Below are 7,909 nucleotides of genomic sequence, written 5' to 3'. Positions count from 1 at the left end.
ATGCAAGTATTCGCACAGAAAAAGAGAAGGAGAAAAGCTCATTGTGGTCAATAACAAAACACACAAACAGACAGTATATCATGAGAGTAAAAAATGCAACAAACAAAAAGCAGAATTACAAGGCAAAATTGGCAAATCCACAAAGCAGAAGATTTTATTTTATTTTATTTTATTTTATTTTTTATTTTTTATTTTTTTTGAGACGGAGTCTCACTCTGCCGCCCAGGCTGGAGTGCAATGGCCGGATCTCAGCTCACTGCAAGCTCCGCCTCCCGGGTTCACACCATTCTCCTGCCTCAGCCTCCCGAGTAGGTGGGACTACAGGCGCCCGCCACCGCACCCGGCTAGTTTTTTGTATTTTTTAGTAGAGACGGGGTTTCACCGTGTTAGCCAGGATGGTCTCGATCTCCTGACCTCGTGATCCGCCCGCCTCGGCCTCCCAAAGTGCTGGGATTACAGGCTTGAGCCACCGCGCCCGGCCTAGCAGAAGATTTTAAACTCTAATTTCCCAAAATTAGAAAAAACATGTTTAATCACAAATGGAATATTTATGAAAATTAACCACATACTAGCCCTAACCAAGTCTCGATATATCAAAAGAGCAAGATGATGAACCGTGATCTCTGATCATAGTGTAAATAAAATTAGACTGAGCACAGTGGCTCACGCCTGTAATCCCAGCACTTTGGGAGGCCGAGGTGGGTGAATCACCCGAGGTCAGGAGTTCAACACCAGCCTGACGAACGTGACAAAAGCCTTCTCTACTAAAAATACAAAAGTCAGATAAGCGTGGTGGCATGCGCCTGTACTCTCAGCTATTTGGGAGGCTGAGGCAGGAGGATGCTTTGAACCCAGGAGGCAGAGGTTGCAGTGAGCTGAGATGGTGCCACTACACTCTAGCCTGGGCAACAGAGTGAGACTCTGTCTCAAAAAAAAAAAAAAAAAAATAGCAAAAATTAGCTGGGCAAGGTGGCTCACACTTGTAATCTCAGCACTTTGGGAGGCTGAGGTGGGCGGATCACCTGAGGTCGGGAGTTCACGACTAACCTGGCCAACATGGCAAAACCCCGTCTCTACTAAAAATACAAAAATTAGCGGGGCGTGGTGGCAGACGCCTGTAATCCTAGCTACTGGGGAGGCTGAGGCATGAGAATCACTTGAACCTGGGAGGCGGAGGTTGCAGTGAGCTGAGATCATGCCACTGCACTCCAGCCTGGATGACAGAGTGAGACTCTGTCTCCAAAAAAAAAAAAAAAGAAAAAAATTAGAAGGCAATAATAGAAAGAATCACTTCCCTCACGAAAATCCTAGAGCCTGGAAATTTCAAAACATTCAGAAGCTTAAAAATGGAATTTAATAAATATGTGAAACTGAAAATAAGTGAAAACTCTGTGCAGTCTTTTGGGATGCAACTCTAATAAAAACGACATGTATGCTTTTTAAGATCAGGCGCTGTGGTTCACAGCTGTAATCCCAGCACTTTGGGAGGCCAAGGAAGGAAGATCGCGAGCTCAGGAGTTTGAGACCAGCCCGGACAACATGGTGAAACCCTGTCTCTACTGAAAAAAGTACAAAAATTAGCCAGGCATGGTTGTGCACACCTGTGATCCCAGCTACTGGTCAGGCTGAAGTGGGAGAATCACTTGAGCCTGGGAGATGGAGGTTGCAGTGAGCCATGTTCACGTCACTGCACTGCAGCCTAGGTGACAAAGCAAGACCGTCTCAAAAAAAAAAAAAAGTATGATTTTTAATGTCTGAGATAAGTGTTTAAGAAGTTAGCAAAAGCCCACTCTCCCCCAAAAAAGATACAAGATAGGAAAAAGTTTTAAACAACAGCAAAATAAAACTGACTCAAGAGGAAATAAAGTTTAGTGCAAACTATCTCATCTCATTGGGCTTTACAACAGCGCTGTGCGGGACTGTTAGGACTGTAGTTTTATGCCTGAGCGTACCAATACTTGAGGAAGTTAAGAGAGTAGTAAAGGCCAGACATGGTGGCTCACGCCTGTAATCCTAGCACTTTGGGAGGCTAAGGCAGACAGATTGCCTGGACTCAAGAGTTCAAGACCAGCCTGGGCAACACGGTGAAACCTCATCTCTACTAAAATATGTGGTGGCATGCACCTGTAGTCCCAGCTACTCAGGAGGCTGAGGCAGGACAATTGCTTGAACCCGGGAGGCAGAGGTTGCAGTGAGCTGAGATCGTGCCACTGCACTCCAGCCTGGGTGACAGCGAGACTCCGTCTCCAAAACAAAAAAAGAGTAGTAGAGACTGCACTTAAACTCAGGTCTTCTAGATCCATTCTGATGTTCTTTCCATTTTTAGCTCACACTAATCATCACGGGTTGCCCTCCCTGGGCCATGGAACCTTGCACCTATCTGTATAGGAATGGCCCCGGATGAGGGAGGGCTATTGGGAAGTCTTCACCTTTCATGGTACTCTGCCCCTCCCTTCCTAAAAGCTTGTGCCTTCTGCATGGAAACCATGCACGGACTGAGTCCTGAATCACAGGACATTGTGGGAGACAGAAATATGGGGTGGAGGAGAAAGAGGCGCTCCTGTTAGAGAATGCTGTTGTCCTTTGGTCCTTTGAACATCCCCCTATATCTGTTGCTGTTAAGCTCAGCACTTGTCTTAATCTTTCCTTTCCTTTTTTTTTTTTTTTTTTTTGAGACAGAGTCTCCCTGTGTTGCCCAGGTCTCAAACTCCTGAGCTCTAGGGATACTCCCACCTCAGCCTCCCAGAGGACTGGAATTACAGTTGTGAGTCACCATGCCCAGCCTTAGTTTTTTTTCTTTCTTTCTTTCTTTCTTTTTTTTTTTTTTTTTTTTTGAGACGGAGTCTCGCTCTGTCACCCAGGCTGGAGTGCAGTGGCCGGATCTCAGCTCACTGCAAGCTCCGCCCCCCGGGTTTACGCCATTCTCCTACCTCAGCCTCCCGAGTAGCTGGGACTACAGGCGCCCGCCGCCTCGCCCGGCTAGTTTTTTGTATTTTTTAGTAGAGACGGGGTTTCACCGTGTTCGCCAGGATGGTCTCGATCTCCTGACCTCGTGATCCGCCCGTCTCGGCCTCCCAAAGTGCTGGGATTACAGGCTTGAGCCACCGCGCCCGGCCATCTTTCTTTCTTTCTTTCTTTCTTTCTTTCTTTCTTTCTTTCTTTCTNCTTCCTTCCTTCCTTCCTTCCTTCCTTCCTTCCTTCCTTCCTTCCTTCCTTCCTTCTTTTCTTCTTTCTTTTTTCACAGTCTTGTTCTGTCACCCAGGCTGGAGTGCAGTGGCACAATCTCAGCTCGCTGCAACCTCCACCTCCTGGGTTCAAGTGATTCTCCAGCCTTGGCCTCACAGGTAACTGGGACTACAGGCGCACACCACCACACCTGGCTATTTTTTGTATTTTCTAGAAGAGACAGGGTTTCACCATGTTGGCCAGGCTGGTCTCGAACTCCTGGGCTAAAATGATCCACCTGCCTCGGCCTCCCGAAGTGCTGGGATTACAGGTGTGAGCCACTGGTCCCAGCCCAGCTTTAATATTTTCTTGTTCATAAATATATCCATCAATCTAATTCCTGTGTAATCATCTCTCTGATGGCTGCGAAGCTCTTTGTTGGCTGAGCATGGATTTGCCTTTTAATAATTTGTTTCTGCATCTGAGCAGGTAAAACTTGCTCTGGTCTACCCTCACTGAGGCTGTGTGGAGGAAATAGTGAATGTTTCCTCCTCTTCCCTCTCACCTCTGAGCCACTATTGTCCCCCTGGTCAACCACCTTTTCTCTGGCCTCAGCACCAAGCAAAGGGGTGAGTGAATATCAGCCTGGTGAGCAGCTTAAGCAATTCTGCAGCTGAACGGAAGGCCACCTCCTCATTCTTTGACCCCTTCCTGTGACAGAGACTCCCTGAGGTCTGCAGCCTGGCTCTGCCTCATGAGGAACAGAGCCCTGCAGATAAATGGGAGGGGGTCCTTGGCTCAGAGGTGAGGAGCAGGGGAGGGGAGGAGGCCAACAATCAATGAAAATAGTCAGCATTGGGAGGGACTGATCTGGAGTGAGGAATTAATAGAGCAAATCACTGCTGGGCCTGCTCAGCTGTGACTAGGCAGAGACTTGCCTGACTTCATTGCTGCCTGAGTTGAGCAGCAGCCAGGCAGGAGGTGGGGACAACAGGGAGACCTGAAGAAGAAATGGGAGGCAGGAAGCTCCAGGAGACAGGGCCAGCCAGGGCCAGGAGCTCTTGACCCCAGCTTGGTTCCCCAGAGGGTGGGTCTTGGGGGCCTGGGGGACCAACTAGGGTACTTGGTAAATGGCGCCCTGGGGGGTCAGAGACAGGGAGAGGGGGAGCCCTGGCACTTGTTCCAACCCAAAGAAGCCCTCTGTTGTTTTCCCTCTAGAAAACAAACTAGTTTGTTTTAAAAAATAAACTTTTTTTTTTTTTTTTGAGACAGAGTCTTACTCCATCGTCCAGGCTGGAGTGCAGTGGCATGATCTTGGCTCACTGCAACCTCTGCCTCCCAGGTTCAAGGGATTCTCCCACCTCAGCCTCCCAAGTAATTGGGATTACAGGCATCTGCCACCATGCCCAGCTAATTTTTGTATTTTTAGTAGAGATGGGGTTTTGCCATGTTGCCCAGGCTGGTCTTGAACTCCTGACCTCAAATGATCCACCTGTTTCAGCCTTCCAAAGTGCTGGGATTACAGGCGTGAACCGCCACACCTGGCCTAAAAGTAAGCTTTATTTTTACAATTTTAGATTTACAAAAAAAGAATTGTGAAGATAGTACAGAGTTCCCAGGTCCATAGCACAGAGACCTCGTAACCCCCTGCTGTGGTTTGAATGTGTTCCTCCCAGGTCATGTATTGGAGACGCAATCCCCAATGCGAATGTGTTGGGAGGTGGGGCCTAATAGCTGATTAGGTCATAAGGGAGAATGGATTAACATTTCCATGGTAGTGGGCCTGTTATAAAAGCAAAGTCGGCCCCCTCTTGTTCTCTAACACATGCTCTTGTGCCCTTTTACCTCCCACCATGTTATGACGCAGCAAGAAGACCCTCACCAGATGTAGTTCCTCAATCTTGGACTTTCCAGCCTCCAGAACTGCAGAACTGTAAGAAAGAAATTTCTTTTCTTCTCTCTCATTCTCTCTCTTTTTTTTTTTTTTGGAGATGGGGTCTGGCTCTATTGCCGAGGCTAGAGTGCAATGGTGCAATCTTGGCTGATGACAACCTCCACCTCCCAAGCTCAAGTCTTGTGCCTCAGCCTCCTGAGTAGCTGGGACTATATGCATACGCCACCACGCCAAACTAATTTTTGTATTTTTCCTAGAAATGGGTTTTCACCATGTTGGTCAGGCTGGTCTCAAACTCCTGGCCACAAGTGATCCACCCACCTCAGCCTCCCAAAGTGCTGGGATTACAGGCGTGAGCCACCACACCAGTCTCTCTTTTCTTTTTTCTTTTTTTTTTTTGAGACGGAGTCTTGCTCTGTCGCCCAGGCTGGAGTGCAGTGGCCGGATCTCAGCTCACTGCAAGCTCCGCCTCCCGGGTTCACACCATTCTCCTGCCTCAGCCTCCCGAGTAGCTGGGACTACAGGCGCCCGCCACCACGTCCGGCTAATTTTTTGTATTTTTTTAGTAGAGACGGGGTTTCACCATGTTAGCCAGGATGGTCTCGATCTCCTGCCCTCGTGATCCACCCATCTCGGCCTCCCAAAGTGCTGGGATTACAGGCTTGAGCCACCGCTCCTGGCCTCTCTTTTCTTTATAAATTACTCAGTCCATAGTATTCTGTTATAGCCACACAACAGACTAAGACACCCCTCACCCAGTGTTACCTCTTATTGACATCAACATTAGTATGGTACCTCTGTTGAAATTTATGGGCCAGGCTGCCGCAGCTCCACACTCTGAAGAGAGGTGGGGAAGGCACTGCAGTAGGTGAAAGACTTCAAGGCCCCAGTGAGCTGTTGGGTGCAGGAGACACAGGAGGCTGGAGGGCCAGCAGGAGGCTGGGACCAGGTCCCAGCGATCCCTGAGATCGAGTCCCTCTTTCTTGCAGCAGCTGCTCTCACCAGGCCATAGGACTGGCCTCAGAAGCTCCCCTGCTGTCACCAGCCCTGCTTGCCACTCTCCTACCCCCAGCCAGACTCTTCCTCGTCTTTCCCTGCCAGGGCTGCTCACCAGCTCCCGCAGTCCTCATAAACCAGCCCCTCCTGCCCCTGTAGCTCTGCTGCTGTTCTTGGTGCATGCAGCCCTCTCTTGGCAGCCTGTTAGCCCTGCAGAGCCTGGAATAAAATCTCCATTCCAGGAGCCAGGTGTCAGGGTCAGAGGGAATAAGACACTCCTGGGGTATAGTCAGCACCTAACAGGACTTCTCTCTTTGTTCTGCTTCAGTTGGGCCTGGCCGTCCAGGCCTTCCTTTCCTGTCCGGCCTCTCCCCTCTTCGATTACTTGTAAACCTATTTGCATTTCCTTGTGCAGAGAACTGCTTGCTTCTCCTCCGGGCAAATCCCCTGAGGTGATCATCCAAGAGGATTTCTGCTATCTCCCAAGGCTCTGAGTGTCCCAGTTGTCCCCTAGGCCTACCTGAGGGTGAGGCAGCTGCCAAGGATGCCCCCTGGGTTTGAGAGGCTTGCGTTGGCCCTGCCACCTTTCCTTTGTGCTGTACAGTGCCTTTCTCCACGTCCTCACTTTTTCCTTGAAACTCAAAGCCATAACAGGCAGAGCAGATGTTACTATTCCATTTTAGAACACAGAGAGAGAGGCTCAGTGAGAGAGGCTCAGTGGGTAAACACCCTGGCCCAAGGCCCACAGTTGATCAGGTCATGCTATTAGATGCTTTCATGGTTTCTTTTTTTTTGAAGTGGAGTCTTGCTCTCTCTCCCAGGCTGGAGTGCAGTGGCACAATCTTGGCTCACTGCAAACTCCACCCCCTGGGTTCACGCCATTCCCCTGCCTCAGCCTCCCAAGTAGCTGGGACTACAGGTGCCTGCCACCACACCTGGCTGACTTTTTTTTTTTTTTTTTTTTGTATTTTTAGTAGAGACGGGGTTTCATCATGTTAGCCAGGATAGTCTCGATCTCCTGACCTCGTGATCCGTCCGCCTCGGCCTCCCAAAGTGCTGGGATTACAGCCATGAGCCACCACGCCTGGCCTAGCTTTCATAGTTTCTTATAGCATGCCTCCAAGTTAACAAGACATTTGCAATTTTATATTTTATTTGTATGGTTACTTAAATGCTGTCTTTCCCTCCAGACTGTAAGTTCCATGAGAACAGGGAACTTGGGGCCAGGCGCAGTGGCTTACGCCTATAATCCCAGCACTTTGGGAGGCTAAGGCAGGCAGATCACTTGAGGTCAGGAGTTTGAGACTCCATCTCTATGAAAAATACAGAAATTTAGCCAGATGTAGTGGCACATGCCTGTAATCCCAGCTACTCAGGAGGCTGAGGTAGAATTGCTTGAACCCAGGAAGCGGAGGTTGCAGTGAGCTGAGATCGCGCCACTGCACTCCGGCCTGGATGACAGAGCAAGACTCTGTCTCAAAAAAAAAAAAAAAAAAAACAAAAAAACAGAGAATTTGGGACTGCTTTGTTTACTGCTATATCCCCAGTGCCTTGCCCCACTGCCTGATACATAATAGATGCTCAGTCATTATTTTTAAATTATTGAATAAATGATGAGTTATAGGCAGAACGTTCATCCATGCATTCAATAATGGATTGAGGGTCAGGCCCTTTGATGGGTCCTGGAAAAAAAGAAGAATAAGATGTAGCCCCAGTCTTGAAGAAATCAGTCTTGGGAAAGATAGACTTGTAAATAAAAAAACTACACAATCCCAGCACTTTGGGAGGCTGAGGCAGGAGGATCACGAGGTCAGGAGTTCGAGATCAGCCTGACCAACATGGTGAAACCCCGTC

This window comes from Theropithecus gelada, chromosome 7b (genome assembly GCF_003255815.1).
Source record: "Theropithecus gelada isolate Dixy chromosome 7b, Tgel_1.0, whole genome shotgun sequence".
Lineage (NCBI taxonomy): Eukaryota > Metazoa > Chordata > Mammalia > Primates > Cercopithecidae > Theropithecus > Theropithecus gelada.
This window is presented reverse-complemented; position numbering follows the sequence as displayed.